Source organism: Pinus tabuliformis, chromosome 1_1 (genome assembly GCF_031772625.1).
Source record: "Pinus tabuliformis cultivar Carrire ecotype Pingquan chromosome 1_1, CPIR1, whole genome shotgun sequence".
Taxonomy (NCBI): Eukaryota; Viridiplantae; Streptophyta; class Pinopsida; order Pinales; family Pinaceae; genus Pinus; species Pinus tabuliformis.
Window position 1 is genome coordinate 342,859,317 of NC_142297.1, and position 12,518 is coordinate 342,871,834.

The window sequence follows — 12,518 nt, forward strand, 5'->3', positions numbered from 1 at the left end:
AGAACACATCCAGACAACAAAACCACGAATCATAGAAACATATCTGCCTGGAAGCTGGACACCTTTGCGAGAGACCAAAAACCACAAAAAGTGAGATGAATCCACCTGGGAGCCGGAGACCTTTGCATGAGGCCACGTGTTAGGTTGGTGGTTCCTCTGGAGCTGGCTCTTCCTCAATCCGGCAGGCAAACTGATACCAATCGTCATCCTCTTCAGACACGCCACAACCTTGAACAGTTGGAGCATCTACAGTGCCTTTAGCATCCATCTGTCGCTTACCAGCGTCCCCAACTTTATCTTTGTCATGCAAAGCCTTATTGCTTTCACCTTGCTGCTTGTTGTTGATCCAATGACTACCTGTCTCTTCCCTGTTCTTCTTGTTCCCACGACTGGATAGAGTAGCTTGCGTCGCAGACTCTTCCTTGAAAAAAATTGTGATGGTAGCAGTGATTGTAGGCCTGTTTAGTGAACTGCAGAAACGAAATTGTGTGTTGTGAGGGCCAGAAAGAGGAGGAAGTGGGAGATCCACAGTGTGGATAACATTGTCCCTCCAACCTCTCCCACTTCTGGTATTCGGGTAGCTATGAGTGGGGTTAATGAGCGAGTTGGGCAATTCAGTAGTTGAGTCCAGGGAGTCAGAGGTGGAACTGGTAGAAGCTCGCGAGTGGTTAAAACCTCCACGTGAACCTCCACGCCTACTGCGCATGCGGTGCCTGAGGCGAGCCATGGCTGAATTAACAGCGGAAGAATTGGAATGAAGGCGACGATGAGCGGGTGCAGGGGTGGGCAAACCACAACCAAGAAGACAATGACGGGAATGCGAAAAATGAAAACCATTACCAAAATCCTGACAAGGGAGAATTAGGCAACAACTTCCTGTAGCAGTTCTAAAACACAGTTCAGTCGCTTGCAGAGGACAAACGCCATGGAGAAGGGGAGGAGTAACAAAACGGTTTGCAGGGGCCATGGTGTTGAAGGAGGTGAGCTCGTCACAGCTTTCGGAGTTAATAAATGTCACTTGCAAGGTGTTTTTAATCCATCTGCGGTGAGATCTTAGGACAAATCACTTAGCCAGATGGCTTCCCAACCCATCGGCGATCCATCTTGTCATTTAAATGTCTTTGTTGACACCCACATCCGGGTGCGTTTCCTCTGCATTTTCCCTTTCCTTTTGCACTAGATCATTGAAATCTTGCAATTGATGAGTATTGGCTATAGTGCTAAGAGCTCCTACATGAATAGTCTTACCACTTTCAACACCAATGTTTGCTAGGAGGTCTACTACTTTGTTACCATTCCGACGAGTGTGCCTGATGGTAACTGCTCTATGAATGAGTAGCCACTGTTCAATCTGTTCCAGCCTTTCCGCCAATCTCCAACTGCTACCCACTTTATGTGTTGGAGTTCCCTGTACGATCTGGTTGATCATGTTAATTAAGATCTGAGAGTCCCCTTCAATTATAAGTGGGAAGAATCTATTGTTCTGAGCCAGGGGAAGTCCTTGCCAAATTCCTTCTAATTCGGCTGAGTTGTTTGTATGCCAACCTATTGACCCCATGAATGTTTGGAGAACATTGCCCTTGTGATTTCTAAATATTCCCCCAAATCCTGCTTTACCTAGATTTCCCTTTGATGCTCCATTAAAGTTGAGTAGTACCATGTGTGGTGGGGGTGGAGTCCATTTGTCAGGTGTATCTCCAGAGGGAGGGATTTTCCTTAGGTGTACCTACTCATGGTTCCACTGAAGGTTCCAGTTCAGCCATATATTTTGTTCATGTGGTGTGGATGGGAAATCATCATCAAGCCACATTTGGAGCATCAAGGTTTCTCGTATGTTTTGACATATATTGATCCATAGAACTTCTATGGGAGAGGAATGGTCTTTGAAGATGCGGATATTTCTCTCTTTCTAGACTGTCCACATGAGGAAACCTGGTATTAGCTTCCATAAGGCGTTTAAGATTTTTCTTTTATAAGCGTGAGGTGCCCACGAATGAATAGTGCTGGTTGAATTCTCCTTATTTCGCCCATCTCTTTGACATCTGAAGCTAACCTTCTCCCAAAGTCGGGTTTCTAATAGACATGAGTTTAGGAGATGTTCCTTAGTTTCTTCTGCCTGTTTACAATTTGGGCAGATGGAAGGTCCGTGAAAATTCCGTTTCCTTTGATTATCCCAAGTAAGGATTCAATTTTGGCACAACAACCAAAGAAAGGTGGAGATTTTTTGCCAAATTGGTGGTTCCCAAACTTTGTGCCAGAGGCTATCCTTGACAGTATGGTCCCTTAGTATTGTATGATATGCTTCCTGAGAAGTGAAGGTACCTCTCATTTCATAACCCCATCTGATGATGTCTTTCTTATCTGATTGGCAAATTTTCCTGTTTGAGAGTTTCGTATCTAGGCTATCTTTGATGGATTGCGTGGCTTGCCCAAGAATGAGGTTCGAGCATAACCATTGCCTATAACCTTGGTTGTGAACTTCCTCCAAAGTTGATTTACTTTGATCATTGGTTGCTCTACCCAATCCTGAAGCTAGTGGGGCATGAGTAGGTCCTTCAATTTTGGTCCTTGGATTAGATCTTTATGTTGTTTGGCAGCATTCCAAATTAGAGGGCATGTGCCAACTTCTTTGAGCCGAATTAAATCATCCACTGGTCTATTATGAGCATACTTAGCTGTCCAGAGGATTGCCCAAGGAGTATATGGGTTCGAGAGCCATCTCCACTAGATGCGCGCTCCCATGACCTCGTTACTGTGCTGAGGATCCTGTAATCTAGTGCCTCCAGAGGATTTTGGGTAACAAACTGTTTCCCACTTTACCAGAGCCCATTTTCTTTTTTGTTTCGTATTCCCCCACAAAAAATCCCGTTAAAGATTTTTGATTTCTTTAAGAACCCATTTGGGTGCTGCCAGGACCGTGAAGAGGTAGAGCAGCATAGATTGTAGCACTACCTTGATTAGAACTAGGTGACTCGCCATATTGAGAGATCTGAAGGTCCATGAAGAGATACGGGCTTCCAGTTTTTCTAGGAGAATTTTCGAAGATGAGTTCTTTAAGGCAGAGGCTGTCATTGGAGCTCCCAGGTATTTGGAGGGCAGAGATGCAATCGAGAAGCCCATAATTCTAGCTATGGAGGCTTGAGTGATGGGAGGTGTGTGAAAGAAGAAGACTTGAGATTTTGATTTGTTAATGCAGGCGCCAGAGGCATCCGAAAATTTAGATAAAATTGATTTCATCTTACAGGCTTCCTGGACCGAAGGATGACCAAATAACATATTGTCATCCACAAATTGCTGGTGGGTGAAAGTAGGGGTATTCTAGAAAGAAAGGTCACGTAATTGCTGGTTTTGAAGGGCATCTTTGATGTAACGTCCAAGACCTTCTGCCATAATAACAAATAGAAAGGGTGAGAGAGGGTCCCCTTGTCGAATACCTCTGTACGGGTGGAAGGGGGTGGAGGGGGTCCCGTTGACAAGAATTGAGAAAAAGGTAGAAGTGATGAGACTCATAATCCATCTTACCCAAGAGGGTGGGGGGGGGGGGTAAAGCCAAAGGCTAGCAGTATTTTTTGAATATATTTCCAGTTTAAAGTATCCAAAGCTTTTGAGAGGCCTGTTTTTAGGAGCATACCTACCTTTTTGGTTTGCTTTAGGGAGTGAATGATTTCATGAGTCAAAATTATGCCATCAGTGATCTGCCTTCCTTCCATGTAACCTGATTGCTCTGGTGATATAAGAAGAGGAAGCAGGGGCTTCAGGTGTGTGGCGATCACTTTGGAGACAATTTTATACAATACATTGCATAGTGCAATAGGTTGGAATTTGTCCGGAGTCTGGCTATTCTCCTCCTTAGGGATGAGGGCAATGAAGGTGGCCTTCAAGGATGGAAGCACCCATCTATTAACTCTGGACTCCTCAACTACTTACCAGACTTCCTCCTTGATTAGATCCCAGAAGTTGTGAAAGAAGTCCGAAGTGAAGCCGTTTGGTCCAAGTGCTTTCCCAACTTTAAGTTGTCGCATAGCTGTCTCCACTTCATGTAAAGAAATAGGCCTGAGGAGTATTTGATTGTGTTCCTCAGTTACGATCTTAGGAATAGTCTTGATGATCTTCTCTATAACTGGCAGTTGATCGGTCTCCATTTCCTGATGCACCCTCTGAAAGTTGGTGAGGAGTTCCAGTTCTATATCTTCATGCTTCTCTAGATGTTCCCCTTGTCGATTTTGTAGGAAAGTAATGTTGATGTGCATTTTCCGTTGGATAGTGGTATGGTGGAAGAACTTTGTATTGCGTTTGCCCTCTTTAAGCCATCAGATCCTCGATTTTTGTCTCCAAAGAATCTCTGCCTGTCTTGCTCTTTTTGAGATATGCGTTTGTAGTTGACATCCCTGTTTTGCTATGGTTTCGGATCTGCCTTCAACTATGATTCTCTGCTATAATTTTGCATTTCTTGTTCAAGAGTGTTTTGTGCCTGAAAGATATTGCTGAAGGTAAAGCGATTCCAGTGTTTTATTTTTTCCTTGATATGTTTTATCTTTTGTTGGAGCTTGCACATTTTTGCGCCTTCTAGTGGTGTGAAATTTCTCCATGTCTTTGTTATTAGGTTATGAAAATCGGGGTGATTCAGCTAAAAGGCTTCAAAGCGAAAGGGCCTGTGAACATTGTCTCCTGGTCTTTGCCAGTGAAGCCTAATAGGCCAATGGTCCAAGCCAGAGAGTGGCAATATAGAGGCCAAGAGATCCCCGCCAAGATGTATTGCGTTATCAGAGATCAGGAATCTGTCTAACCAAGATGCAATTTGGTGGGCATCTACATGCTTGTTTTTCCAAGTATAAACGCCATTGTTGAATTCCATATCTATAAGCCTATTGTTATGAATGTAGTTTTTGAAGTGCTTGCTTTCACGGTCCAGCTTGATCCGTCCTCCTCTTTTTTCCTCCAATCTTGTAATCATGTTGAAGTCCCCTCCTGTGATCCAAAGTGGGTGGGATCTTTCTGAGTTGCTCTGAGTTAGGGTGTTCAGTGTGTCTACTTTGTTTGTTGCCCCCTGGGGGAAGTAGACATTAGTTAAGTGTCCATGAACATTTGTCCCTATTAATTGAAACTTGGCCTGAATAAAGTGCTTACTAGCATGTATGTTGGTAAGTGTTATAGTTGTATCATCCCAAACGATGGCTAGCCCTCCTGAGGCTTCCATGGCTTCCACCGCCACTTCTTTGCTTCCTAGCTATGCTTTGGCAAGGATCTGATCCAACGTTGTGGAATTATACTTGGTCTCCTGCAAGAAGAGAATTTGAGGCTTTTCATGTTGTAGCATGTTCTTTATTAATCGTCCCTTCCCCGAGCTGTTGAGCCCTCTAATGTTCCATGAGATGAGCTTCATGATTCACGATTGGGAAGGGGATTATAGTATTTGGTGAGCTTGGAGTATCTTCCAGATTCCACCAGCATCTTCCCTATGTGGATGGTTCTCTGAAGATCGGTTTTCCGTTCTCGTTTCTTGTTGTCTTTGAAGATATTTCTTCCATCCCACTGACTACCAGTTTGGACACCTAATGATCTTTGCTTCTGTGCTCTTGAGAGAATTACTTCTAAGTTCTCTAGCTGTCACTCAGGAATTTTGTCATATTCCTTTTTCTTACAAGCCTGTTCAAGTCCCAGTATATCTAGATCTCCAATGTCGAAGCTCTCCAGTTCCTCTTCCATGTGCTGTATTGTTTCCTACTCTGCCTCTGTATCATCTACAATCGTGAGCTGCATCTGAGTGCTATCTACCTCCATACCTTGAGTAGTCCTTTTCTGCATGTTACTGGGAGAGGGCGTTTTGGTGTCCACAGGTTGCTTAGAAGTGAGGGCTTTCTTTGAGCTTGATGGAGCAGAATGGGCGGAAGTCTTAGGAATGGCTTCAGGTTGTTTCTGATTATCTAAAATATGAACCTCCGGCTGGAGCAAGATTTCAAAGCTGTTGCTTGTTGAAGGCAAGGAGGTGCTGGTGACAGGTTTTTTGACTGAAGTAGAGGGCTTTTTATGGGTCTTTTTGTGATTGGGAACTTTTGTAAACCCATCCGAGTTGGATTTGTCCCTTGAAGGGGTGGTCGTGGATTTCATATTGGAGGGAGAGTCTCGGAATAAATGGCCCAGGGCGTGGTATTTTCGACAACAGAATGGTACATGCTGGTAATATATTGTTTGTAACCATTCATAATCATCATGGTAGAGGCTTACCACGTCCGGGAGAGCTTTGTTGGGGTACATGTATACACAGATCCGCGCATAGGAGGTGTATCGCTTCAGCTTTGTCTCCTCTGCCACTTTGATGAATTCGCCTAAACCATTCCCAATGTCTCGCAAAGAGTCTTCGTCCCAATACTCCAGAGGGAGAGAATAAAGGTGCAACCACACCGAGGCCTAGCTCAGATCTTCTTTTTCCAGGTTAAAGCTCTCGATCCATCCTCTTAGGTATAGCCCTGTTGCGTTGAAGAAATATGGTCCTCCATCCAATACCCTATTTCGGTCCTCTAAACAATTGAAAATGGTAGTAAAGAAGCCCTTAGTCCCTAACTGCAGTGTTATGTGCCCTTTTGGCTTCCATTTGGCTGTGATCCAGCCGTGCAAAGCTTTCTCCATTGGCCAAAGGCCTATGAACTTTCCTATCAAAGCATGATCCCTCATAAACTGGATGTAAGTGTTGATGCGCTGACTTGGGAGCTCGATTTTGGGTTTTTCAACTGCTACCGGCTTGCAGGTGTTTGACGTCACTCGTGGTTCTCCATTTTTGTTGTTATTCATTGACATATTTTCATTCTCTGTTGCTGTATCTTTTGGAGGGTCCATCCTGACATTTTTAGTCTGTCGCAGGCGGTTTTCCGTATCAGCGGGGGGAGGCGTCATGTCCTCCCCTTGAGGGGGTTCCATTGCATGATAGCTATTCCTTATTGTGTTGTAGCTACCTTATGGCTGAAGGTTAATGGCAGAACGGCGCACTCTATGAAGGTCTACCAGTTGCAGAGCAGCGTCAAACCCTAAGCGCTTCGCTCTCCATTTTCATTCGAAGTGAAATATCGTATTAAACATAGGTTTGATCTAAAGTGGTCATTGTATTAAATATAAAGCTTTGTCTTAAAATAATTTTGTCTTAAATTGTTTTTGTCTTAAAATAATTTTGTCTTAAATTTTTTTTGTCTTAAACTATTTTTGTCTTGAATATAAAGTTTTGTCTTTAAATTTTTGTCTCAAACTACTTTTGTCTTAAATATAAAGTTTTGTCTCAAAATATTTTCGTCTTAAATTATTTTTGTCTTAAATATAAAGTTTTGTCTTAAAATATTTTTGTCTCAAACTACTTTTGTCTTAAACTATTTTTGTCTTAAATATATAGCTTTGTCCTAATATATTTTTGTCTCAGCCTATTTTTGTCTTAAAGTTTATATTTAAGACAAATCAATTGATATTAATTTTTAATGTAAAATAACTAAAATAAAAAATGATTTTTTAAGACAAAAGATTTATTTTTTCTTTAAAAAATGTCTTAAAAGTGCCCTTGGTGTAGTAGTGATAAGGCAGGCTATGCAATTGTATTTCTCACCTCTTGCTTATGGAATTCGCCCTACTCTAGTTCTAGGTATGGTTGTATATTTCTAATCTGTGAGATATCATTGTTTTGCTCACATTCATAGTAACGTTAAGCATTGATTCACAGTAACTTATCAATGTCCATGTTATGGCAGAAGTGGGAATAACGTCAGCGGCCATAACAACAAGGTTGACCGCAAGTTTGACAACGGCGATAAGAACGTCATTGGCCCCAACACCCAGATCCATGGGAATCCAATCCTCGGCGACAACAGCGGCAATAACAACAACACCAAGAGCAACAACACCATGAACAATCCCGTCGTCGGCAACAATAACAACACCAAGAGCAACAACAAAGGCGGCAGCAACAACAGCCTGATAAAATTGTAGAGCAACTTATGACACCAGGTAATGGCAACTTAACTAGACCAACTTATACTAAGTGGCTTTTGTTTTCCTCTCTGAAATTTATGCTTCGTTTTTCTTCACTACTGCACTATATGCACAAATATGTCATCGTTAATAATTTTGGCATTAAATATGTCATGAATTTCTTTTCCTTAGGGTTAATTACATTGTCATTGCATGGCAGGTATGGGAAAAAATAAATGCAGTCGAAGATTATCTGTTAGTTTAGAGCCAAATAGTCTACTTATAAGGCATTCCCATATCAATTCAAGGTTTTGTTTAAGTACATTATTATTGCATTCCAGGCATGGGAAAGAATAAATGCAGTCGAAGATTATCTGTTTATCTAAGACTGACTATGTGTTGATATATAGTTAGCTTAGAGCCAAATACTCTATTTACTTATAAATAGAAGAAGATGGATGTTGGTATATTGCAATTCTGATTTATGTAGGAGAAAAACCTACTTGCTTGGTTACTTTGTTTTAATGATTTTATGGTCAGGTCGTGATATCTCCTAATAAGTAGTTAATTGAATAATTAATTAAATAAAAAATTATCAATCAAAATTAAATTTAATGTATATATTCATTTAAATGTATCTAATTAAATTTAAGTGTACCTATTGTTACATATTTATAGATATTTATGTGATATCTTGCTTCATATTTCTTCAATGCAGTACATGTCGTTAAATATTTCTTCAGTGTAGTATATGCACAAATATGTCATGGTTCATGATTTCGATTTCTTTTTGGTCTACACAAAGGCGTTGTCGATTTCTTTTCTTTTGGTTTTGGTTAAGTACATTATTATTGCATGGTAGGTATGGGAAAGAATAAATGCCGTGCAAGATTATCGGTTTATCTAGGACTGACTATGTGTTGATATACAGTTAGTTTACACTACTACATAAAGGAGGGTTTTAAGACAATATTTGAGACAATTTTTGGGTAAATTGTCTTAAGAAAAAAAAAATTGTGTATTGTCTTAGATATTGTCGGGTGTCTCAGAAATTATTGTCTTAAAGATTATTGTTTAAAAAATAGTGTTTTAAATATTATCGCCTTATCAAATATTGTCTTAAAGTATATTGTTTTAAACATTATTGTCTTAAAAAATATTGTCTCTATAAAGAGAGTATATAACACAACCATTATTGTCTCTTAGGAGACAATTTCATTTTTGTCTCACTGGAGACAATTTCATTTTTGTCTTTCTAAAGACAACACTTGGATTAGAGACAATATGTCTTTAATACTAGCTATTGTCTCTCTAGAGATGATAAAAAAATTATTTAAAGATCACTTTTGTCTCTTTAGAGACAATATAAAGCAATGAATCCAAAAATATCTCACCATCGAAATAAATCGATATAAAAACCATTTAATTAAAAATGAACTACAAAATCATTGATTAATTCATGTTACCTTCTAACGCAGACGATCTTCCATTGAGCTAGCACACTTTAAAAAATTATGTGAAGAGTTATGTCAATCCTTAAAATTACATTTATAGTCATTGATTTTAAATTAAAGAAAAAAGTTAAAAGATAAAAATTAAAAGCTATGAACAAACCCAAACACCAAACCAAGTGAAGAGTTATGGAAATCCTTAGAATTACATTTATAGTCGTTGATTTTAAATTAAAGAGAAAAGATAAAAATTAAAAACTACGAACAAACCCAAACACCAAACCAAAACAGCTTGTCGAAGGTCTCAAATTTGTGACCAAGGCACTGGTGCCTTTGCACACCCTTTTGTTTATGCACAGGGATCTCAGGTGGGATAATGTGATGAAGAACATTGAATTAGATGAGTGGTTTATAATATATTTTGAGGATGCCATTGGTGCACCTCAGATTTACCCTCATAATCTTAGTGGCTTGAACCATGCTCTTGAGATGTCTAGGGGTGTTCATGGGGTTAAAGTTGATGTGTGGAGTACTGGACACCTTTTTAGGACAAGTGGGCTGAATGTGTTTGAGCTGTTGAGGAATTTACAGAATAGATGCTTGGAACAAGACCCAAATCAAAGGCCTTCTGCTACAGATTGCTATCATCACCTTCTTCAGTTGCAGTCTTCCCTGCCTAATTACTGAGATTAGACATTGCTAACCATGGTCAATTCTCAGTCCTATGTATCGCATTATTATTATTCATAGGATCCAGAATCACATGATTATTGAATGTTGTATTATCAGAAAATTTGATATATCTAACGAAGAACTTGTTTCAGATTGTACACAAGGAAGACACCCCTTCCTAGAATGCCATTAGTTCACAATGACGATCTCATGTAAATAGGCTGAAATGTTCATAACATTAAGCTGCGTATCATAGCCTTGGCACTCGATTCTAATGGAAATAAGCATATTTCCATGTTGTTCCCTGATAGAGGGATTTTTAAAAATGGGTGTTCTGATTTGTAGCTTTCATATAATTCGATTTTTAATTCAATGCACTGCATGCTTATTCTATTAAAATAGAAACGATGTGTTTCACAGTTTGGTGTATGTCACCATAGAGAAATTGAAACAACGGCTCTCTCCCTTTCCTTCATTGAAATAAATTATATATAAAGAAAGATTTATTTTTTTATGGTTTATGGTGAAGGGCAGATGATATTTAATGCTCAGTGTATCAAACAGTATTGAATGTTAATGACCCTATAGTGAAAGGCAAAGCACAAAGAAGGGCAGATGATATTTAATGCTCAGTGTATCAAATAGTAATGAATGTTAAAGATCCTGTAGTGAAAGGAAACGCACAAAAAATAATTGAGGACTCAATTGTCCATAATACCCAAGTGTAATTTACCCATGTAGAAGGCCCCACATAGTTGGACATCATATAATAACTAAAAAGAATAATAACCTGAATGACTTGAATACAAACATCCCATGTAAGAATAGTGATAGAACAACCCAGAGTGCACCAAGACATTTTCAATTCATTTGGAGACCGATTTCTGCGGTCTCATGAAAGAAAAAATAAATTTGCAGTTGGCCCCCAATTCTAACATTCAACATAACTGGAGATGAATAGCCAAATGAGAGCAGCTCAATGCAACCTTTAAAAATTTCACTTTGTTTTCCATTTTTCTCCATTATATCATATAGACATGTTATGCTCAATTGAAAAAATGATCCATCGCCACCGCCATAGAAAAATCTCACTGTTTCAATCCACTCCAAACTTATTTCATCAACTACATAGGTTTACACACATATGCATCTTATGATAGAAGAGAAAAAGGCTTTGCTAGGTACTGGAAACTTTAGATTCAATCTCAGAGAGAAAAAGTAGAAGGAAAAAATAAAATCCAGAGTTGCAACATCGCCATATAAGTGGGGAAAGGGAAAACAAAAGTGATACAATGAATCTGGTTCTTCCTCAATTCAATGAAACTATGAAATTACAAATATGTAATGTAGGAATACTCTGAGTATCATCCAGAATCCAACTTAAACTCTATCCACAAATTCCTCCAAGAAAGCTTTCCAGCAACTAATAAAAAGACGAATGTAAGAATAAGCCAACTGTCAACAACCATATAGGTAAGGCAGGTCTACCCTTCCCTAAGGGCAAGTGCCGAATAGAATTGCGATCTTTTTCCATTAAGTTTAACAACCTTGTTAGATCCTTTGGGGCAGTGACTAGGCCGAGAGTAGCCCAGGTGACCAGGCCACTATGACCTTATCATAAACGTGCAGACTGTAATTGAGACCAGAAGGGATTTAGGAGTGCAGCATACTACATTGAGAAAGCCTCAGGTCACCAGGTCATTATGAACCTAATCGTAAACAGGCTGACTGTAACTAATCAAGAATTGTCGCATAAAATATTACATTTGTTTAACCCCGAGTTTTACCAACTCACGCCAAAACAATAAATGGATATGGAAAAAAAACTAAAATAACTAATTTGAGGATGTTCTAGTTTCAATTTTTCCTCGAAATAATTTGCCCGACATTATTGGAAAAACAATATATGTAAACCAATCAAAATGTCCATATCCAAAAGAGTGAAAGAATATGAAGATGAAGTGTCGGTTTACTAAAAAAATCGCTCTTTTCCTCAAAACCGTTGTTAAGGGCTATAAGAAATCATTCTCAAGTAGCCCACGGACAAGCAAAAATTCTATCAATCCACATATGCACCAATAAATCAGAAAAATAATACATAGTGAAAGGAATGGGCAAAATGTTTTAAAAAAAGATAAGAAAAAAACCAATTTAAAAATAAATAAATAAAATAAAATAACCCCAAAAGACAGTTTTCAGAGTGCATGAGAACTTACCCTCTCAAGCTCATCCTAGATTTCTTGCAACTTTTCAATAGAGAGAACACGCTCACCGTCTATGTGCTCTTCCTCTTCCCCTTTTGATCTCTCGGACTTGTCCATCCTGCCCAATCCTTCTGACCCAAAAGTCCTAAAAATCCAACAGAGTCGAAGGCACAGGCAGAGTGGCGGAGAGGGAATGGTCCTAGCATTCATTATTACCTCTAGAAACGTTGCATGCTCCATCTTT

At 39.4% G+C, this 12,518-nt stretch overlaps 1 pseudogene; it reads right to left on the reverse strand.

The window, feature by feature from the left end:
* Nucleotides 1-1,111: 1,111 nt before the first annotated feature.
* Nucleotides 1,112-12,518, reverse strand: part of LOC149212982 (polygalacturonate 4-alpha-galacturonosyltransferase-like) — a 52,478-nt pseudogene continuing 41,071 nt past the window's right edge.